Here is a 24406-nt window from a genome sequence, read left to right as displayed (position 1 = left end):
ATCCACACCCCCCATGCATCATCCCCCCCCCGTGCTCCGATCCACCCCCCCGTGCTCCGTTCCACCCCCCGTGCTCCGTTCCACCCCCCCGTGCTCCGTTCCACCCCCCCACGCTCCGATCCCCCCCATGCTCCGATCCCCCCGTGCTTCCCCCACCCTATCATACTTACCGATCCTGCCGGGGTCCGTTCGTCTTCTCCCTGGGTGCCGCCATCTTCCAAAATGGCGGGCGCATGCGCAGTGCGCCCGCCGAATCTGCCGGCCGGCAGATTCGTTCCAAAGTGCATTTTGATCACTGAGATATAATCTATCACAGTGATCAAAATAAAAAAAATAATAAATGACCCCCCCCTTGTCACCCCCATAGGTAGGGACAATAAAAAAATAAAGATTTTTTTTTTTCCACTAAGGTTAGAATAGGGTCAGGGTTAGGGTTAGGGCTAGGGTTAGGGCTAGGGCTGGGGCTAGGGTTAGGGTTAGGGTTAGGGTTAGGGTTAGGGCTAGAGCTAGGGTTAGGGCTAGGGCTAGGGTTAGGGTTAGGGCTAGGGTTAGGGTTAGGGCTAGGGTTAGGGCTAGGGTTAGGGTTGGGGTTTCGATATGTGCACATGTATTCTGTTCCTCTGCGGATTTTTCCGCTGCGGATTTGATAAATCCGCAGTGCTAAACCGCTGCAGATTTATGGCGGATTTACCGCGGTTTTTCTGCGCATTTCACTGCGGTTTAACAACTGCGATTTTCTATTGGAGCAGTTGTAAAACCGCTGCGGAATCCGCAGAAACAAGTGACATGCTGCAGAATGTAAACCGCTGCGTTTCCATGCAGTTTTTCCTCAGCATGTGTACAGCGATTTTTGTTTCCCATAGGTTTACATTGAACTGTAAACTCATGGGAAACTGCTGCGGATCCGCAGCATTTTCCGCAGCGTGTGCACATACTTTTAGAATTAGGCTATGTGCACACGGTGCGGATTTGGCTGCGGATCCGCAGCGGATTGGCCGCTGCGGATTCGCAGCAGTGTTCCATCAGGTTTACAGTACCAAGTAAACCTATGGAAAACCAAATCCGCTGTGCCCATGGTGCGGAAAATACTGCGCGGAAACGCTGCGTTGTATTTTCCGCAGCATGTCAATTCTTTGTGTGGATTCCGCAGTGTTTTACACCTGTTCCTCAATAGGAATCCACAGGTGAAATCCGCACAAAAAACGCTGGAAATCCGCAGTAAATCCGCAGGTAAAACGCAGTGCCTTTTACCCGTGGATTTTTAAAAAAATCTCACACGAATCCGCAACGTGGGCACATAGCCTTAGGGTTAGGGTTGTGGTTAGGGTTGTGATTAGGGTTATGGCTACAGTTGGGATTAGGGTTAGGGGTGTGTTGGGGTTACAGTTGGGATTAGGGTTAGGGGTGTGGCGGGGTTAGTGTTGGAGGTAGAATTGAGGGGTTTCCACTGTTTAGGCACATCAGGGGTCTCCAAACGCAACATGGCGCCACCATTGATTCCAGCCAATCTTGTATTCAAAAAGTCAAATGGTGCTCCCTCACTTCCGAGACCCGACGTGTGCCCAAACAGTGGTTTACCCCCACATATGGGGTACCAGCGTACTCAGGACAAACTGCGGAACAATTACTGGGGTCCAGTTTCTCCTGTTACCCTTGTGAAAATAAAAAAATGCTTGCTAAAACATCATTTTTGAGGAAAGAAAAATGATTTTTTATTTTCACGGCTCTGCGTTGTAAACGTCTGTGAAGCACTTGGGAATTCAAAGTGCTCACCACATATCTAGATAAGTTCCTTGGGGGGTCTAGTTTCTAAAATGGGGTCACTTGTGGGGGATTTCTACTGTTTAGGCACACCAGGGGCTCTGCAAACGCAACGTGACGCCCGCAGACCATTCCATCAAAGTCTGCATTTCAAAAGTCACTACTTCCCTTCTGAGCCCCAACGTGTGCCCAAACAGTGGTTTACCCCCACACATGGGGTATCAGCGTACTCAGTAGAAACTGGACAACAACTTTTGGGGTCCAATTTCTCCTGTAACCCTTGGGAAAATAAAAAATTCTGGGCTAAATAATTATTTTTGAGGAAAGAAAACGTATTTATTATTTTCACGGCTCTGCATTATAAACTTCTGTGAAGCACTTGGGGGTTCAAAGTACTCACCACACATCTAGATTAGTTCCTTTGGGGGTCTAGTTTCCAAAATGGGGTCACTTGTGGGGGGTTTCTACTGTTTAGCCACATCATGGGCTCTGCAAACGCAACGTGACGCCCGCAGAGCATTCCATCAAAGTCTGCATTTCAAAACGTCACTACTTCACTTCCGAGCCCCGGCATGTGCCCAAACAGTGGTTTACCCCCACATATGGGGTATCAGCATACTCAGGAGAAACTGGACAACAACTTTTGTGGTCAAATTTCTCCTGTTACCCTTGGGAAAATAAAAAATTGCAGGCTAAAAGATCATTTTTGAGAAAATAATTTTTTTTTTTTATTTTCATGGCTCTGCGTTATAAACTTCTGTGAAGCACTTGGGGGTTCAAAGTCCTCACCACACATCTAGATTAGTTCCTTTGGGGGTCTAGTTTCCATAATGGGGTCATTTGTGGGGGATCTCCAATGTTTAGGCACACAGGGGCTCTCCAAACGTGACATGGTGTCCGCTAATGATTGGAGCTAATTTTCCATTTAAAAAGCCAAATGGCGTGCCTTCCCTTCCGAGCCCGGCCGTGCGCCCAAACAGTGGTTTACCCCCACATATGGGGTATCAGCGTACTCAGGACAAACTGGACAACAACATTTGTGGTCCAATTTCTCCAATTACCCTTGGCAAAATAGGAAATTCCAGGCTAAAAATCATTTTTGAGGAAAGAAAAATTATTTTTTATTTTCATGGCTCTGCGTTATAAACTTCTGTGAAGCACCTGGGGGTTTAAAGTGCTCAATATGCATCTAGATAAGTTCCTTGGGGGGGTCTAGTTTCCAAAATGGGGTCACTTGTGGGGGAGCTCCAATGTTTAGGCACACAGGGGCTCTCCAAACGCGACATGGTGTCCGCTAACAATTGGAGCTAATTTTCCATTCAAAAAGTCAAATGGCGCGCCTTCCCTTCCGAGCCCTGCCGTGTGCCCAAACAGTGGTTTACCCCCACATATGAGGTATCGACGTACTCGGGAGAAATTGCCCAACAAATTTTAGGATCCATTTTATCCTATTGCCCATGTGAAAATGAAAAAATTGAGGCAAAAAAAATATTTTTGTGAAAAAAAAGTACTTTTTCATTTTTACAGATCAATTTGTGAAGCACCTGATGTTAGGACTGGCGGAACGCACCAAGTACAAGATGAAATGGAACTAGGTGCGTTCGCAGTCCGAGGTCCACCGTGCAGGTAAAAACCCCGCTGCTAGTAAGACGGACTATATGGCGGTACTACAAGTATACACGCACGGGTTAACTGCACCCTGCGTGAAGGAAGCGATCCTGTTGCGTCACAGGACCGCGGTACTGCACATAGAGCGCGAGCAATAAGTCAGCGAACTCAACCCCAACTAGGATTGAAGTCCGATTAGACACTTGCTGGCACAACACCGCAACTGGGTGTGTAAGGAAACTAAATAATAATATAAAGGCACAAGAGTGCGTGCGGTGCCGCACAGATGGACGCCACTAACCACCCAGGCTTGGGTCAGGAAAGCGCAGAGCAAGCGCATGGCGCCGTACAGGCGGACACAGCAACTGGTAGCTGTAATCTGTGTTACGTGCTGTTGGATAAGTCGGGCGCTAGATAGCAAACATACACCTTCCGCGAACAGAAATTCAATAGGGAGGGTATTTAAAGAGCGACTTTCACTCACAATACACACACATATTTACAAGACAATACTAGCGCATGGCCGTGCAGTCATGCGCAGTTTATATAGCTGCAGCACAGGAAACAGCTACAGAAGTTGTGCCCTTTCAGGACCTGCCAAAAGGACCAATGGGATGTGCTGCAGTACCTGAGCATGTGACCCTCGATCTCCAACAGGAGATCTTGCCCTGGGCATGCTCAGTGTGTGCAAATAAGGACTTAGATCCAGAAACGTCCACTCGCCGCTGCCCAGCACTGGCTTCAATGGCAGAAGCAGGAAAAGCAGCAGTAACTCTTCGCACAGAGTCAGACTGAGTGAGACGCTGGGATCGACGTCCCTGCTGAGCAGACTCCACTGCGGCTGGAGGAGAATGGGAGACCGCAGCGGAGACGGATCGAGATTCCCCCTGTGCAGCAGAGGAAACTCGACTCCTAACATTAACCCCCCCTCCTAGGGCCCCCCCCTCCTTGGGCCTCGCTACGTTCGAAGGCAGCAATGAGCTGCGGGGCCCGAATGTGCTCAACAGGCTCCCAGGACCTGTCCTCGGGGCCATAACCCTTCCAGTCTACCCAAAATAGCGTTCACCTCATAATCGTCCGTAGACGAACCCGATGTCCCAGCAGATGACTCGGAGAACCGGGACATATACACGGGTTTCAAGAGGGACACATGAAAGGTGTCGGTGATACCCAGGCGTGGCGGAAGGGCCATACGATAGACCACAGGATTAACCTGCTCGAGGACCTTGAATGGGCCCAAGTAGCTAGGAGCAAATTTAGTGGACTCAACTCGCAGCCTGATGTTACGGGCGGAGAGCCACACCAAGTCGCCAGGAGCAAAGATCGGAGCGGGGCGCCGATGAGCATCGGCGGAGGACCTCATTCTCTCCTTAGAGGCCCGAATGGCATCCTGAGTGCGGTCCCAAATATTCCGTGCCTCCACAGCCCAGTCTGCCACCCTGGAGTCTGCGGAAGACACGGGCATAGGCACAGGTACCCGTGGATGCTGACCATAGCTGAGGAGGAATGGGGTTTGTCCAGTGGAGTCGGCTACGGCGTTGTTCAGTGCAAACTCTGCCCATGATAGCAAGGATGCCCAGTCATCCTGCCTGGCTGAAACAAAATGTCGCAGGTATGTGACCAAGGTCTGGTTGGCCCTCTCTACCAACCCATTCGTCTCGGGATGATATGCGGAAGAGAGATTTAACTCAATGCTGAGAAGACGACAAAGCTCTCTCCAGAACCGAGACGCAAACTGGGGACCCCGGTCACTGACGATTTTGTCTGGCATGCCGTGTAGGCGGAAGATGTGTCTTATGAACAACGCTGCCAAGGCCCGTGCAGAAGGTAACCGTGGGAGCGGCACCAAATGCACCATTTTCGAGAAATGATCGGTAATAACCCAAATGATGGTACAGCCGCGAGACTTGGGCAAACCCACTACAAAGTCCATCCCGACCATCTCCCAGGGCCTGTCTGCCACCGGCAAGGGATAGAGTAACCCAGATGGCCGTTGTCGAGGAGACTTATTTTTGGCGCATGAGACACACGCCAGAACGTAATCTCTGACATCTCGGACCATATGCGGCCACCAGTACGTCCTCGCCAGTAGCTCAGATGTCCTCTTTGTCCCAAAGTGTCCACCCACCCTGGACGAATGAGCCCAAGAGAGAACCTCCAGTCACAAATTAATGGGCACAAAAGTCTTGCCCGGAGGCACAGACTCTAGTGAAACCGGCGCTACGGTTCTCAGGCTCTCGGAAGGGACAATAAGCCGAGGCTCCTCTTCCTCCTCCTCAGTTGACATAAGGGAGCGAGAGAGAGCGTCAGCACGGATATTCTTCTCCCTGGCGAGAAAATGAAGGGAAAAGTGGAACCGGGAGAAGAACAGGGACCATCTGGCCTGGCGAGAATTTAGCCGCTGGGCTGTCTGCAAATAGACCAAATTTTTGTGGTCCGTGTAAACTTGGAAGGGAAACCGCGCACCTTCCAGAAGGTGTCTCCACTCCGAAAAGGCCAACTTCATTGCTAGCAACTCCCTGTCCCCAATGGAGTAGTTTCTCTCCGCTGGCGTGAAGGTCTTAGAAAAGAAGAAGCATGGATGCTTCCGACCTTGAGCATCCTTTTGATAGAGGACTGCTCCAGCACCAACGGACGAGGCATCCACCTCCATTAGGAATGGCTTATCCACATCGGGACGATGTAAGATGGGAGCGCTAGCAAAGTGGGACTTAATAGAAGTGAAGGCCTTGGAGACCTCTTCCGACCACAATTTGGGATTCGCTCCCTTCTGGGTAAGGGCTACCAAGGGAGCTACCAGAGTTGAGAAGTGGGGAATGAACTGGCGGTAATAGTTTATGAACCCCATAAAGCGCTGCACCGCTTTAAGAGAATGGGGCTCTTGCCAGTCCATCACAGCCTGTAGTTTGGCAGGATCCATAGCCAATCCCTGGGCGGAGATGATATAGCCCAGGAAAGGTAAAGACTCCTGCTCAAACATACACTTCTCCAACTTTGCATAAAGAGAGTTTGCCCGTAGGAGGTCGAAGACTGCCAACATCTCTCCGGTGGGAGTCAATATCTGGAGAAAAGATGAGAATATCATCCAGATAGACTACAACTGAGGTGGAAAGCATATCCCGGAAGATGTCGTTGACAAAGTCTTGGAAAACGGCTGGGGCATTACAGAGCCCGAAAGGCATTACCAGATACTCATAGTGCCCATCTCTGGTGTTAAACGCCGTTTTCCATTCGTCCCCCTCACGGATGCGAATCAGGTTGTAAGCACCCCGCAGATCTAGTTTAGTAAACACCCTTGCTCCCCAAGCCTATCGAAAAGCTCAGATATCAAGGGCAAAGGATACTTGTTCTTAACGGTGATAGCGTTAAGACCCCTGTAGTCTATGCATGGACGTAGTTCCCCATTCTTCTTCTGCACGAAAAGGAACCCTGCCCCAGCAGGTGACACCGACTTCCTGATGAACCCTCTTGCCAGATTCTCTTGAATGTACTGAGACATTGCCTCCGTCTCCGGGAGAGATAATGGATAGACTCGACCCCGGGGAGGCTCAGCACCAGGCAAGAGATCAATAGGACAGTCATAGGGGCGATGGGGCGGAAGGGTCTCCGCCGCCTTTTTGGAGAACACGTCTGCATAAGACCAATATTGCTTGGGGAGAGAGGATAGATCTGCGGGTACCTCTGTAGTAGCAACCTGAACGCACTCTCAGTGACACCTACCCCCACAAGATTCACCCCATCCCAGAATTCTGCCTGAGGACCACTCGATGTGAGGAGAGTGGTACCGTAGCCAAGGTATCCCCAACAGGACCTCATCAATTCCCTCAGGAATGATGAGCAGAGATATAATCTCCTGATGGGATGGCGACATGGACAGAGTAAAAGGAATGGTCTGATGTGTTATCTGTGAGGGCAGTGTCGACCCATTCACCACTCGTACCGTTACTGGTTGAGGTAGCATAACCAGGGGTATTGCATGACGTTGGGCGAAGGCAGAAGACATAAAATTGCCCTCCGCCCCAGAATCCACGCAGAGCTCTACCGAGTGGGAGGATGAGCTTAATGTTATTGTCCCCTTAAAGGACAATTTGGAGGCAAACGTCGCCGTGTCTAGTGTACCTCCACCTACTACCACTAGACGCCGACATTTCCTCGTCCGCTGGGAACATCTGGTGGCAAGACGTCCTGACTGCTGGCACACATGACAAACCTGGAGTGCACGAGCGGTCCGGGACCTAGATCCCGCTCGTGACACTACCATAGGCTCATGGGACTCAGGGGCCTGGACTGGAGATTCCAAAGGTTTGGCGAAGGTGGGAGCCAGCCGAAACCTCTGCCTACACTGGGCTCGCTCTAACCTCCGCTCATGAAAACGGAGGTCAATACGAGTGGATACTGTTATTAATTCCTCCAGTGTGGCGGGAATCTCCCTAGTGGCCAGAGCGTCCTTAACGTGGTCAGCCAGCCCCCTCCAAAATATAGGAATAAGGGCTTTATCCGACCACTCCAGCTCAGATGCTAGGGTGCGGAAGTGTACGGCAAAATGGCTGACCAAGGACGAGCCCTGAGTCAATGCCAACAGTTGGAGCGCCGTATCATGGGTGACACGAGGTCCTAAAAAGACCTATTTCAGAGTGCTCAGGAATAACGGAGCACTCTGCACCACATGATTGCCACGCTCCCACAGCGGCGTAGCCCACTGCAACGCCCTGTCCGACAGGAGAGACACGATAAACCCCACCTTTGCCCGCTCTGCAGGGAAACGAGAGGCCAGAAGCTCGAGATGTATAGAGCACTGACTCACGAAACCCCTACAAGACTTACTGTCACCAGAAAATTTCTCTGGTAGCGGGAGGCGAGATAGAGTCGGAACAGGGGTGGCAGTGGACAAGGTAGCTGCAGCCACGCTAGCAGCCTGAACAGCGACAGCAGTGACATCCACAGCTGAGGTTGAACGCTCTAGAGCCGCCAACCTTCCCTCCAGCTGCTGGATGTACCGCTGTAAACGCTGATCGTCCGCCATTTACTAGCCAGACCTGGGCGCTAGTATTTTGTTAGGACTGGCGGAACGCACCAAGTACAAGATGAAATGGAACTAGGTGTGTTCGCAGTCCGAGGTCCACCGTGCAGGTAAAAACCCCGCTGCTAGTAAGACGGACTATATGGCGGTACTACAAGTATACACGCACGGGTTAACTGCACCCTGCGTGAAGGAAGCGATCCTGTTGCGTCACAGGACCGCGGTACCGCACATAGAGCGCGAGCAATAAGTCAGCGAACTCAACCCCAACTAGGATTGAAGTCCGATTAGACACTTGCTGGCACAACACTGCAACTGGGTGTGTAAGGAAACTAAATAATAATATAAAGGCACAAGAGTGTGTGCGGTGCCGCACAGACGGACGCCACTAACCACCCAGGCTTGGGTCAGGAAAGCGCAGAGCAAGCGCACGACGCCGTACAGGCGGACACAGCAACTGGTAGCTGTAATGTGTGTTACGTGCTGTTGGATAAGTCGGGCGCTAGATAGCAAACATACACCTTCCGCGAACAGACATTCAATAGGGAGGGTATTTAAAGAGCGACTTTCACTCACAACACACACACATATTTACAAGACAATACTAGCGCATGGCCGTGCGGTCATGCGCAGTTTATATAGCTGCAGCACAGGAAACAGCTACAGAAGTTTTGCCCTTTCAGGACCTGCCAAAAGGACCAATGGGATGTGCTGCAGTACCTGAGCATGTGACCCTCGATCTCCAACAGGAGATCTTGCCCTGGGCATGCTCAGTGTGTGCAAATAAGGACTTAGATCCAGAAACGTCCACTCGCCGCTGGCCAGCACTGGCTTCAATGGCAGAAGCAGGAAAAGCAGCAGTAACTCTTCGCACAGAGTCAGACTGAGCGAGACACTGGGATCTATGTCCCTGCTGAGCAGACTCCACTGCGGCTGGAGGAGAATGGGAGACCGCAGCGGAGACGGATCGAGATTCCCCCTGTGCAGCAGAGGAAACTCGACTCCTAACACCTGAGGGTTTGAAGTGCTCACTAGGCATCTAGATAAGTTCATTGGGGGGTCTAGTTTCCACAATGGGGTCACTTGTGGGGGAGCTCCAATGTTTAGGCACACAGGGGCTCTCCAAACGCGACATGGTGTCCGCTAACGATGGAGATAATTTTTCATTCAAAAAGTCAAATGGCGCTCCTTCCATTCCGAGCCTTACCATGTGCCCAAACAGTGGTTTACCCCCACATGTGAGGTATCGGTGTACTCAGGAGAAATTGCCCAACAAATTATAGGATCCATTTTATCCTGTTGCCCATGTGAAAATGAAAAAATTGAGGCTAAAAGAATTTTTTTGTGAAAAAAAAAGTACTTTTTCATTTTTACGGATCAATTTGTGAAGCATCTGGGGGTTCAAAGTGCTCACTATGCATCTAGATAAGTTCCTTGGGGCGTCTAGTTTCCAAAATGGGGTCAATTGTGGGGGAGCTCCAATTTTTAGGCACACAGGGGCTCTCCAAACGTGACATGGTGTCCGCTAAAAAGTGGAGCCAATTTTTCATTCAAAAAGTCAAATGGTGCTCCTTCCCTTCCAAGCCTTGCCGTGCGCCCAAACAGTGGTTTACCCCCACACATGAGGTATCAGCGTACTCAGGACAAATTGGACAACAACTTTCGTGGTTCAGTTTCTCCTTTTACCATTGGGAAAATAAAAAAATTGTTGCTAAAATATAATTTTTGTGACTAAAAAGTTAAATGTTCATTTTTTCCTTCCATGTTGCTTCTGCTGCTGTGAAGTACCTGAAGGGTTAATAAACTTCTTGAATGTGGTTTTGAGTACCTTGAGGGGTGCATTTTTTAGAATAGTGTCACTTTTGGGTATTTTCAGCCATATAGACCCCTCAAACTGACTTCAAATGTGAGGTGGTCCCTAAAATAAATGGCTTTGTAAATTTCGTTGTAAAAATGAGAAATCGCTGGTCAAATTTTAACCCTTATAACTTCCTAGCAAAAAAAATGCTGTGCTGATGTAAAGTATACATGTGGGAAATGTTATTTATTAACTATTTTGTGTCACATAACTCTCTGGTTTAACAGAATAAAAATTCAAAATGTGAAAATTGCGAAATTTTCAAAATTTTCGCCAAATTTCCATTTTTATCACAAATAAACGAATAGAATTTATTGACCTAAATTTACCACTAACATGAAGCCCAATATGTCACGAAAAAACAATCTCAGAACCGCTAGGATCCGTTGAAGCGTTCCTGAGTTATTACCTCATAAAGGGACACTGGTCAGAATTGCAAAAAACGTCAAGGTCTTTAAGGTCAAAATAGGCTGGGTCATGAAGGGGTTAAACAAACTGGCACACTGTTGCAGAGGGATGAAAGACCCTGGCCTAACAGGCTTACAATGTAAATGTACAAATTATCTGTTAATCCTAAAAATGTTCATAATTTTAACACTCACAGACATGTGATATTGCATCCTTTTCCTCAATATAAAATGAAAAAGTCTAATATTTTTACTCATTTGTTTAATTTGGTTCTCTATATATACATTTAGAACTTGTGTGAACCTCTAATTTAGTTTTAGAACATTCTGAAGGGTTCACAAATATTCAAGCACTGCTGTATAGCTCAAGTGTAATGTTAGAGCATTGGTTGTATTATGTACCTCATGGAAATTGTTCTCATGACACCAGTAAGGATTTACATTTCTGTGAAGATATAACAAATTCTCACATATCACGCCAATATATACATACTAGATGGTAGCCTGATTCTTATGGGTAGAATATGTATGTAGTTTATTTATGAAGATTTTAGAATATATTGAATACACAGGATATTTGAATACACAGGATTCGGCCAGCCGCGACCAATTAGCGAAGCGTGGTTCAAATCCCGCGCCAATTTGCGGCCAGACTGCGCCTGTCGCTGATTGTTCGCGGCCGGCCACATAGTATATAGCACAGCCATGTGGTATATAGCACAGCCACGTAGTATATAACAGCCCACGTAGTATATTGCACAGCCATGTAGTATATTGCACAGTCACGTAGTATATTGCCCAGCCACGTAGTATATAGCACAGCCCACGGAGTATATAGCACAGCCCACCGAGTGCATAGCACAGCCACATAGTATATAACAGCCCACGTAGTATATAGATAGTATATAGTACAGCCACGTAGTATATAGCACAGCCCACGGAGTATATAGCACAGCCACGTAGTATATAGCACAGCCCACGGAGTGTATAACAGCCCACATAGCATATAACACAGCCACGTAGTATATAACAGCCCACACACACAGTATATAACACAGGCCACGTAGTGTATAACACAGTCCACGTAGTGTATAACACAGCCCACGTAGTGTATAACACAGCCCACATAATGTATAACACATGCCCACATAGTGTATAGCACAGCCCACGTAGTATATGGCACAGCCCACGTAGTATATTGCCTAGCCCACGTAGTATATTGCACAGCCACGTAGTATATTGCCCAGCACACGTAGTATATTGCACAGCCCGCGAAGTATATTGCACAGCCCACGTAGTATATTGCACAGCCCACGTAGTATATTGCCCATCCCACGTAGTATATTGCCAAGCCCACGTAGTATATTGCACAGCCCTTGTAGTATATTGCACAGCCACATAGTATATTGCACACCCCACGTAGTATATAGCAATGTGGGCATCATATCCCTGTTAAAAAAAGAATTAAAATAAAAAATAGCTATATACTCACCTTCCGTTGGCCCCCGGATCAAAGCGGTTACCGACGCTCCTCGCGCGCTCCGGTCTGAAGAGTGCATTGTAGTCTCGCGAGATGATGTATATTGCACAGCCTGCATAGTATATTGCACAGCCCGCGCAGTACCACACACGCAGTATATAACACAGGCCACATAGTGTATAACACAGGCCACGTAGTGTATAGCACAGCCCATGCAGTACATTGCACAGCCCGCACAGTACATTGCACAACATTTGTGGAGCATTATAGGGGCAAATGTGTCTATGGAGCATCTTATGGGGCCATAAGCAGCATTTGTGGAGCATTATATGGGGCAAATGTCTGTATGGAGCATCTTATGGGGCCATAATCAGCATTTGTGGAGCATTATACGGGGCAAATGTGTCTACGGAGCATCTTATGGGGCCATAATCAACATTTGTGCAGCATTATATGGGACACATTTTAATATGGAGCATCTTATGGGGCCCATCATAAACTGTATGGAGCATTAAATGGGGCGTATTTTGGATGGAGCATCTAATGGGACCATCATGAACTGTATGGAGCATTATATGGGGCTCCTGATTCAATATGGATATTTAAAAACACTTAACCTACTGATGTATCAATTAATTTTACTTTTATTGGTATCTATTTTTATTTTTGAAATTTACCAGTAGCTGCTGCTAGGGTTGAGCGAAACGGGTCGTTCATTTTCAAAAGTCGCCGACTTTTGGCAAAGTCGGGTTTCATGAAACCCGCTCCGACCCCTGTGCGGGGTCGGCCATGCGGTACGCGACTTTCGCGCCAAAGTCGCGTTTCAATGACGCGAAAAGCGCCATTTCTCAGCCAATGAAGGTAAATGCAGAGTGTGGGCAGCGTGATGACATAGGTCCTGGTCCCCACCATCTTAGAGAAGGGCATTGCAGTGATTGGCCTACTGTCTGCGGCGTCACAGGGGCTATAAAGGGGAGTTCCCGCCGACCGCCATATTACTGCTGCTGATCTGAGCTTAGGGAGAGGTTGCTGCCGCTTCGTCAGAAGCAGGGATAGCGTTAGGCAGGGTCCATTAACCACCAAACCGCTTGTGCTGTAGCGATTTCCACTGCCCAACACCACCTTCGGTGTGCAGGGACAGTGGAAGCTACATTTTTTTTTTTCCCCCTCAGCGCTGTAGCTCATTGGGCTGCCCTAGAAGGCTCCCTGATAGCTGCATTGCTGTGTGTACGCCGCTGTGCAAACCAACTGCTTTTTTCAAAGCACAAATCCTCTTGTTCCTTCCTTTCTGCACAGCTATCTTTTTGGTTTGTACACACTTTTTATTTAATTTGTGCATCAGTCCACTCCTTATTGCTGCCTGCCATACCTGGCTGAGATTACTGCAGGGAGATAGTAATTGAAGGACACTCCCTGTTTTTTTTTTTTTTTTGTGGGAGATTAAGATTGACATTTCTGCTAGAGTGCCATCCCTGTCTGTGTCATCTCTCACTCAGTGGGCCATAGAAAGCCTATTTATTTTTTTGCTTGATTTGGGTTATAAAATCTACCTGAAAAAATCACTACATCAATCAGTGGGAGAAAAGTATTGGCCTCAGGGCTTGTGTGCCACTCTTGACTCCTGTGTGCATCATCACTCACTCAGTGGGCCATAGAAAGCCTATTTATTTTTTTGCTTGATTTTGGTTCTAAAATCTACCTGAAAAAATCACTACATCAATCAGTGGGAGAAAAATATTGGCCTCAGGGCTTGTGTGCCACTCCTGACTCCTGTGTGCATCATCACTCACTCAGTGGGCCATAGAAAGCCCTTTTTTTTTTTTTTTTGCTTTATTTGGGTTCTAAATTCTACCTGAAAAAATCAATAAATCAATCAGTGGGAGATTAATATTGGCCTTTGGGCTTGTGTGCCAGTCCTAAGCGTGCCATCTCTCTCTCTCAGATAGTGGGCCATAGAAAGCCTATTTATTTATTTTTTTTTTTATTGGGTTTATAAATTTTCCCTGAAAAAAAAAAAAAAGTGGGAGATTAATATTGGCCTCTGGGCTTGTGTGCCAGTCCTGAGCGTGCCATCTCTCTCACAAATAGTGGGCCATAGAAAGCCTATTTATTTATTTTTTTTTGGTTTTATAAATTCTCCCTTAAAAAAAAAAAGGGAGATTAATATTGGCCTTTGGGCTTGTGTGCCAGTCCTAAGCGTGCCATCTCTCTCTGTCTCTCAGATAGTGGGCCATAGAAAGCCTATTTATTATTTTTTTTATTGGGTTTATAAATTTTCCCTGGAACAAAAAAAAAAAAGTGGGAGATAAATATTGGCCTCTGGGCTTGTGTGCCACTCCTGACTCCTGTGTGCGTCATCTCTCACTCAGTGGGCCATAGAAAGCCTTTTTTTGTTTTATTTGTTTTCTAAATTCTCCCTGAAAAAATCATTTTATTTTCTTTGGTTTCTAAATTCTTCCTGAAAAAATCATTTTATTCTATTTTTTTTTTCCTAAAGTCTCCCTGAAAAAAAAAAACAAAAAAAACAAATCAGTGGGAGATTAATATTGCCCTTTCTGCTTGTGTGCCAGTCTTGACTCCTGGGTGTGCCATCTCTCTCTCTCTCTCCAATTGTGGGCCATAGAAAGCCTATTATTTTTTTTAGCTTGATTTGGGTTCCAAAATCTACCTGAAAAAATCACTACATCAATCAGTGGGAGATAAATATTGGCCTCTGGGCTTGTGTGCCACTCCTGACTCCTGTGTGCGTCATCTCTCACTCAGTGGGCCATAGAAAGCCTTTTTTTGTTTTATTTGTTTTCTAAATTCTCCCTGAAAAAATCATTTTATTTTATTTGGTTTCTAAATTCTTCCTGAAAAAATCATTTTATTCTATTTTTTTTTTCCTAAAGTTTCCCTGAAAAAAAAAAAAAAAAAACAAATCAGTGGGAGATTAATATTGCCCTTTCTGCTTGTGTGCCAGTCTTGACTCCTGGGTGTGCCATCTCTCTCTCTCTCTCCAATTGTGGGCCATAGAAAGCCTATTATTTTTTTTAGCTTGATTTGGGTTCCAAAATCTACCTGAAAAAATCACTACATCAATCAGTGGGAGATAAATATTGGCCTCTGGGCTTGTGTGCCACTCCTGACTCCTGTGTGCGTCATCTCTCACTCAGTGGGCCATAGAAAGCCTTTTTTTGTTTTATTTGTTTTCTAAATTCTCCCTGAAAAAATCATTTTATTTTATTTGGTTTCTAAATTCTTCCTGAAAAAATCATTTTATTCTATTTTTTTTTTCCTAAAGTTTCCCTGAAAAAAAAAAAAAAAAAAACAAATCAGTGGGAGATTAATATTGCCCTTTCTGCTTGTGTGCCAGTCTTGACTCCTGGGTGTGCCATCTCTCTCTCTCTCTCCAATTGTGGGCCATAGAAAGCCTATTATTTTTTTTAGCTTGATTTGGGTTCCAAAATCTACCTGAAAAAATCACTACATCAATCAGTGGGAGATTAATATTGGCCTCTGGGCTTGTGTGCCAGTCCTGAGCGTGCCATCTCTCTCACAAATAGTGGGCCATAGAAAGCCTATTTATTTATTTTTTTTTGGTTTTATAAATTCTCCCTTAAAAAAAAAAGGGAGATTAATATTGGCCTTTGGGCTTGTGTGCCAGTCCTAAGCGTGCCATCTCTCTCTGTCTCTCAGATAGTGGGCCATAGAAAGCCTATTTATTATTTTTTTTATTGGGTTTATAAATTTTCCCTGGAACAAAAAAAAAAAAGTGGGAGATAAATATTGGCCTCTGGGCTTGTGTGCCACTCCTGACTCCTGTGTGCGTCATCTCTCACTCAGTGGGCCATAGAAAGCCTTTTTTTGTTTTATTTGTTTTCTAAATTCTCCCTGAAAAAATCATTTTATTTTCTTTGGTTTCTAAATTCTTCCTGAAAAAATCATTTTATTCTATTTTTTTTTTCCTAAAGTCTCCCTGAAAAAAAAAAACAAAAAAAACAAATCAGTGGGAGATTAATATTGCCCTTTCTGCTTGTGTGCCAGTCTTGACTCCTGGGTGTGCCATCTCTCTCTCTCTCTCCAATTGTGGGCCATAGAAAGCCTATTATTTTTTTTAGCTTGATTTGGGTTCCAAAATCTACCTGAAAAAATCACTACATCAATCAGTGGGAGATAAATATTGGCCTCTGGGCTTGTGTGCCACTCCTGACTCCTGTGTGCGTCATCTCTCACTCAGTGGGCCATAGAAAGCCTTTTTTTGTTTTATTTGTTTTCTAAATTCTCCCTGAAAAAATCATTTTATTTTATTTGGTTTCTAAATTCTTCCTGAAAAAATCATTTTATTCTATTTTTTTTTCCTAAAGTTTCCCTGAAAAAAAAAAAAAAAAAAACAAATCAGTGGGAGATTAATATTGCCCTTTCTGCTTGTGTGCCAGTCTTGACTCCTGGGTGTGCCATCTCTCTCTCTCTCTCCAATTGTGGGCCATAGAAAGCCTATTATTTTTTTTAGCTTGATTTGGGTTCCAAAATCTACCTGAAAAAATCACTACATCAATCAGTGGGAGATTAATATTGGCCTCTGGGCTTGTGTGCCAGTCCTGAGCGTGCCATCTCTCTCACAAATAGTGGGCCATAGAAAGCCTATTTATTTATTTTTTTTTGGTTTTATAAATTCTCCCTTAAAAAAAAAAAGGGAGATTAATATTGGCCTTTGGGCTTGTGTGCCAGTCCTAAGCGTGCCATCTCTCTCTGTCTCTCAGATAGTGGGCCATAGAAAGCCTATTTATTATTTTTTTTATTGGGTTTATAAATTTTCCCTGGAACAAAAAAAAAAAAGTGGGAGATAAATATTGGCCTCTGGGCTTGTGTGCCACTCCTGACTCCTGTGTGCGTCATCTCTCACTCAGTGGGCCATAGAAAGCCTTTTTTTGTTTTATTTGTTTTCTAAATTCTCCCTGAAAAAATCATTTTATTTTCTTTGGTTTCTAAATTCTTCCTGAAAAAATCATTTTATTCTATTTTTTTTTCCTAAAGTCTCCCTGAAAAAAAAAAACAAAAAAAACAAATCAGTGGGAGATTAATATTGCCCTTTCTGCTTGTGTGCCAGTCTTGACTCCTGGGTGTGCCATCTCTCTCTCTCTCTCCAATTGTGGGCCATAGAAAGCCTATTATTTTTTTTAGCTTGATTTGGGTTCCAAAATCTACCTGAAAAAATCACTACATCAATCAGTGGGAGATAAATATTGGCCTCTGGGCTTGTGTGCCACTCCTGACTCCTGTGTGCGTCATCTCTCACTCAGTGGGCCATAGAAAGCCTTTTTTTGTTTTATTTGTTTTCTAAATTCTCCCTGAAAAAATCATTTTATTTTATTTGGTTTCTAAATTCTTCCTGAAAAAATCATTTTATTCTATTTTTTTTTTCCTAAAGTTTCCCTGAAAAAAAAAAAAAAAAAAACAAATCAGTGGGAGATTAATATTGCCCTTTCTGCTTGTGTGCCAGTCTTGACTCCTGGGTGTGCCATCTCTCTCTCTCTCTCCAATTGTGGGCCATAGAAAGCCTATTATTTTTTTTAGCTTGATTTGGGTTCCAAAATCTACCTGAAAAAATCACTACATCAATCAGTGGGAGATAAATATTGGCCTCTGGGCTTGTGAGCCACTCCTGACTCCTGTGTGCGTCATCTCTCACTCAGTGGGCCATAGAAAGCCTTTTTTTGTTTTATTTGTTTTCTAAATTCTCCCTGAAAAAATCATTTTATTTTATTTGGTTTCTAAATTCTTCCTGAAAAAATCATTTTATTCTATTTTTTTTTTCCTAAAGTCTCCCTGAAAAAAAAAAAAAAAAAAACAAATCAGTGGGAGATTAATATTTCCCTTTCTGCTTGTGTGCCAGTCTTGACTCCTGGGTGTGCCATCTCTCTCTCTCTCTCCAATTGTGGGCCATAGAAAGCCTATTATTTTTTTAGCTTGATTTGGGTTCCAAAATCTACCTGAAAAAATCACTACATCAATCAGTGGGAGATAAATATTGGCCTCTGGGCTTGTGTGCCACTCCTGACTCCTGTGTGCGTCATCTCTCACTCAGTGGGCCATAGAAAGCCTTTTTTTGTTTTATTTGTTTTCTAAATTCTCCCTGAAAAAATCATTTTATTTTATTTGGTTTCTAAATTCTTCCTGAAAAAATCATTTTATTCTATTTTTTTTTTCCTAAAGTCTCCCTGAAAAAAACAAACAAAAAAAACAAATCAGTGGGAGATTAATATTGCCCTTTCTGCTTGTGTGCCAGTCTTGACTCCTGGGTGTGCCATCTCTCTCTCTCTCTCCAATTGTGGGCCATAGAAAGCCTATTATTTTTTTTAGCTTGATTTGGGTTCCAAAATCTACCTGAAAAAATCACTACATCAATCAGTGGGAGATAAATATTGGCCTCTGGGCTTGTGTGCCACTCCTGACTCCTGTGTGCGTCATCTCTCACTCAGTGGGCCATAGAAAGCCTTTTTTTGTTTTATTTGTTTTCTAAATTCTCCCTGAAAAAATCATTTTATTTTATTTGGTTTCTAAATTCTTCCTGAAAAAAATCATTTTATTCTATTTTTTTTTTCCTAAAGTCTCCCTGAAAAAAAAAAAAAAAAAAAAATCAGTGGGAGATTAATATTGCCCTTTCTGCTTGTGTGCCAGTCTTGACTCCTGGGTGTGCCATCTCTCTCTCTCTCTCCAATTGTGGGCCATAGAAAGCCTATTATTTTTTTTAGCTTGATTTGGGTTCCAAAATCTACCTGAAAAAATCACTACATCAATCAGTGGGAGATAAATATTGGCCTCTGGGCTTGTGTGCCACTCCTGACTCCTGTGTGCGTCATCTCCCACTCAGTGGGCCATAGAAAGCCTTTTTTTGTTTTATTTGTTTTCTAAATTCTCCCTGAAAAAATCATTTTATTTTATTTGGTTTCTAAATTCTTCCTGAAAAAATCATTTTATTCTATTATTTTTTTTTCCTAAAGTCTCCCTTAAAAAAAAAAAAAAATCAAATCAGTGGGAGATTAATATTTACATTTGTGCTTCAGTGACAGTCCTGCGTGTGTGGCATCTCTCTCATTTGTTGCCACGAACAACAGAGTGTGTAACATTGTGCCTGATTTTCGTTGTGGTCTCACTCACCTGTAAAGGGGTAGCTAAATCATACTGAAGTTATAGCTCACCGTGTAATTTGTGTGACAGCAACAAATACCGTTAGTTTGTTTACGTTTTTAAAACAATGAGGAAGTATGGTGGAAGAGGTCGTGGCCAGGGGCGTTCATTGTCAGCTGGTAATGAGGGTAGTGGTAGTGGTGGAGCATCAGCTGGTCGTGGGAAAAAAAATATTGCACCTAAGTCTGGAGCTGTGGAGCCAGGTTCGTCGTCTGGCTACACAAGGCCTCGAACGCTCCCTTTTCTGGGAGTAGGAAAACCGCTTTTAAAGCCGGAGCAGCAAGAGCAAGTTTTGGCTTATCTTGCTGACTCAGCCTCTAGCTCTTTTGCCTCCTCTCGTGAAACTGGTAAATGTCAAAGCAGCGCATCGTTAGTGGATGTTTACGGTCAGGGACAAGTCACTTCCTTGTCCTCTTCAGCAAAAACAACAACAGAGAAGAATGCAGCAGGCGACACAACGGGTTACTCCATGGAGCTCTTTACACATACCGTCCCTGGCTTAGAAAGTGAAGCAGTTAACAGTCCATGCCCATTACAAGTTGAATCTGACATGGAGTGCACTGATGCACAGCCACAGCCAGACTACTATGCTGGTCCTTTGACTCAGACCACAACATTGCCCTCGCAGGGTGCTGATCAAGAATCAGACCCTGATGAGACTATGTTGCCCCATCATGAACGCTATACCACCGACCGACACGGTGACACAGACAAAGTTGCACACGAGCTACAAGAAGAGGTAATAGATGACCCAGTTCTTGACCCCGATTGGCAGCCATTGGGGGAACAGGGTGCAGGCGGCAGCAGTTCTGAAGCGGAGGAGGAGGGGCCGCAGCAGGCAACAACATCGCAACAGGTTCCATCTGCCGGGCCCGTATCTTGCCCAAAACGCGTGGCAAAGCCAAAACCTGTTGGAGGACAGCGTGGCCATCCGGTTAAAGCTCAGTCTGCAATGCCTGAAAAGGTATCCGATGCTAGAAAGAGTGCAGTCTGGCATTTTTTTAAACAACATCCAATTGATCAGCGCAAAGTCATCTGTCAAAAATGTTCAACTACCTTAAGCAGAGGACAGAATCTGAAAAGTCTCAATACAAGTTGCATGCATAGACATTTAACCACCATGCATTTGCAAGCCTGGACTAACTACCAAACGTCCCTTAAGGTTGTAGCACCCTCGGCCAATGAAGCTAGTCAGCAACGCAACATCCCTTCCGGCAGTGTAGGGCCACCATTTTCCGCACCACCTGCAGTATCTGTGCAGGTTTCTTTGCCGGGCCAAAGCAGTCAGGGTCAGGGAATCACCAGTTTCGTAGTAGGAAACACTGCATCTAGGGCACCGGTGGCAACAATACCATCTCCCACCGTCTCTCAGTCTGCCATGTCCACCGGCACCCCCGCTAGTTCCACGATCTCCAGCTCTCCAGTCCAGCTCACCCTACATGAGACTATGGTTAGAAAAAGGAAGTACTTAGCCTCGCATCCGCGTACACAGGGTTTGAACGCACACATAGCTAGACTAATCTCGTTAGAGATGATGCCCTACCGGTTAGTTGAAAGCGAAGCTTTCAAAGCCCTGATGGACTACGCTGTACCACGCTACGAGCTACCCAGTCGACACTTTTTTTCCAGAAAAGCCATCCCAGCCCTCCACCAGCATGTTAAAGAGCGCATCGTCCATGCACTCAGGCAATCTGTGAGCACAAAGGTGCACCTGACAACAGATGCATGGACCAGTAGGCATGGCCAGGGACGTTACGTGTCCATCACGGCACACTGGGTAAATGTGGTGGATGCAGGGTCCACAGGGGACAGCAAGTTTGGGACAGTTCTGCCTAGCCCACGGTCTAGGAAACAATTGGCTGTAGCCGTTCGCACTCCCTCCTCCTCCTCTTCGTCCTTCTGCAGAAGCGAGAGCTCGTCCACAGACCGCAGTCGCACAACCACTCTATCCGCAGCTGCCACTGTTGCACACCAGGTCTCCCATTATGGGGCAGCTACTGGCAAACGTCAGCAGGCTGTATTGGCTATGAAGTGTTTGGGCGACAACAGACACACCGCGGAAGTTCTGTCCGAGTTCTTGCAGAAAGAAACGCAGTCGTGGCTGGGCACTGTAGATCTTGAGGCAGGCAAGGTAGTGAGTGATAACGGAAGGAATTTCATGGCTGCCATCTCCCTTTCCCAACTGAAACACATTCCTTGCCTGGCTCACACCTTAAACCTGGTGGTGCAGTGCTTCCTGAAAAGTTATCCGGGGTTATCCGACCTGCTCCTCAAAGTGCGTGGACTTTGCTCACATATCCGCCGTTCGCCCGTACACTCCAGCCGTATGCAGACCTATCAGCGTTCTTTGAACCTTCCCCAGCATCGCCTAATCATAGACGTTGCAACAAGGTGGAACTCAACACTGCACATGCTTCAGAGACTGTGTGAACAGAGGCGGGCTGTTATGTTTTTGTGGGAGGATACACATACACGGGCAGGCAGTAGGATGGCAGACATGGAGTTGTCAGGTGTGCAGTGGTCGAAGATTCAAGACATGTGTCAAGTCCTTCAGTGTTTTGAGGAATGCACACGGCTGGTTAGTGCAGACAACGCCATAATAAGCATGAGCATCCCCCTAATGCGTCTGCTGATGCAAAGTTTGACGCACATAAAGGATCAGGCGTCTGCAGCTGAGGAAGAGGAAAGCCTTGATGACAGTCAGCCATTGTCTGGCCAGTGCAGTGTACAGGACGAGGTAGCAGGCGAAGAGGAGGAGGAGGACGAGGAGGATGATGGGGATGATTATATTTTTAATGAGGAAGCTTTTCCGGGGCCACTGGAAATTGGTGGCGCGGCAAGGCCGGGTTCTGGTTTTTGGAGGGACACAAGTGACGTGGATTTGCCTGAAACTGCCCCTCAACCAAGCACAACCGCAGATTTGAGAACTGGAACTTTGGCCCACATGGCGGATTATGCCTTACGTATCCTCAAAAGGGACACACGCATAACTAAAATGATGAATGATGACGATTACTGGTTGGCCTGCCTCCTTGATCCTCGCTATAAAGGCAAATTGCAAAATATAATGCCACATGAGAACTTGGAACTAATATTAGCAACCAAACAATCAACTCTTGTTGACCGTTTGCTTCTGGCATTCCCTGCACACAGCGCCCGTGATCGTTCTCACACGAGCTGCAGGGGCCAGCAGACCAGAGGAGTTAGAGGGGCAGAAATCAGAAGTGGCGTTGGCCAGAGGGGTTTTCTGACCAGGTTGTGGAGTGATTTTGCTATGACCGCAGACAGGACAGGTACTGCAGCATCAATTCAAAGTGACAGGAGGCAACATTTGTCCAGTATGGTTACAAACTATTTTTCATCCCTTATTGATGTTCTCCCTCAACCGTCATTCCCATTTGATTACTGGGCATCAAAATTAGACACCTGGCCAGAATTGGCAGAATATGCATTGCAGGAGCTTGCTTGCCCGGCAGCTAGTGTCCTATCAGAAAGAGTATTCAGTGCTGCAGGTTCAATACTAACAGAAAAAAAGACTCGTCTGGCTACCCAAAATGTAGATGATCTAACCTTCATTAAAATGAACCACAACTGGATTTCGAAATCTTTTGCCCCACCTTGCCCGGCTGACACCTAGCTTTCCTATGAAAAGGTCTTGCCTGTGGACTATTCTGAATGCCTTTTCCAATCTCGTAATTTTCTGCACCTGATTGTCCAGCATACGACATGTTTACACCTCACTAAATGGCCAAACTCCCCACACGGGGCCGTGGTATCGACACTTGGCGACAGCACCCGTGAGAGTGCAGTTTGTCTGAAGAGGTGGGTGAGCCCGCTTTTGGTCGACGGCACTGCCACTGGGTCCCTCCTAGTACAATAAAGTGTCTCTGGCGGTGGTGGTGCGCACCCAACGTCAGACACACCGTTGTAATATGAGGGGCCCTGGGCCTGTACCGCCGGCCACAAGACAGTTTCCCCCCACCCCAGCTCAAACAGTGCTCTACCACTTGCAAAATTATCTCACAGCTCCACCAATGTTTAGTCTATGCGCTGACATCCTTCAATGCCTGCCACTGACAATACCATTGTATTGACATTTTTGTTATGTTAGGCCTTCGATGCCTGTCTGTGGTCACTCCTTCCACTAGGCCTCCACTGACCACACCACTGCTGCCCGTGTACCCCTGGAACCAATTTAAAATTGCCTACAGCCATGTGTTATTATTTTAGGCCTTCGATGCCTGTCTGCGGTGACTCCTTCCACTAGGCCTCCACTGACCACACCACTGCTGCCCGTGTACCCCTGGAACCAATTTAAAATTGCCTACAGCCATGTGTTATTATTTTAGGCCTTCGATGCCTGTCTGTGGTCACTCCTTCCACTAGGCCTCCACTGACCACACCACTGCTGCCCGTGTACCCCTGGAACCAATTTAAAATTGCCTACAGCCATGTGTTATTATTTTAGGCCTTCGATGCCTGTCTGCGGTGACTCCTTCCACTAGGCCTCCACTGACCACACCACTGCTGCCCGTGTACCCCTGGAACCAATTTAAAATTGCCTACAGCCATGTGTTATTATTTTAGGCCTTCGATGCCTGTCTGCGGTCACTCCTTCCACTAGGCCTCCACTGACCACACCACTGCTGCCCGTGTACCCCTGGAACCAATTTAAAATTGCCTACAGCCATGTGTTATTATTTTAGGCCTTCGATGCCTGTCTGCGGTGACTCCTTCCACCAGGCCTCCACTGACCACACCACTGCTGCCCGTGTACCCCTGGAACCAATTTAAAATTGCCTACAGCCATGTGTTATTATTTTAGGCCTTCGATGCCTGTCTGCGGTCACTCCTTCCACTAGGCCTCCACTGACCACACCACTGCTGCCCGTGTACCCCTGGAACCAATTTAAAATTGCCTACAGCCATGTGTTATTATTTTAGGCCTTCGATGCCTGTCTGCGGTCACTCCTTCCACTAGGCCTCCACTGACCACACCACTGCTGCCCGTGTACCCCTGGAACCAATTTAAAATTGCCTACAGCCATGTGTTATTATTTTAGGCCTTCGATGCCTGTCTGCGGTCACTCCTTCCACTAGGC

This window comes from Ranitomeya imitator, chromosome 1 (assembly GCF_032444005.1).
Source record: "Ranitomeya imitator isolate aRanImi1 chromosome 1, aRanImi1.pri, whole genome shotgun sequence".
In the NCBI taxonomy this organism is placed as follows: Eukaryota; Metazoa; Chordata; class Amphibia; order Anura; family Dendrobatidae; genus Ranitomeya; species Ranitomeya imitator.
The sequence above is the reverse complement of the archived record's forward strand: the minus strand, read 5'-3'. Positions refer to the sequence as shown.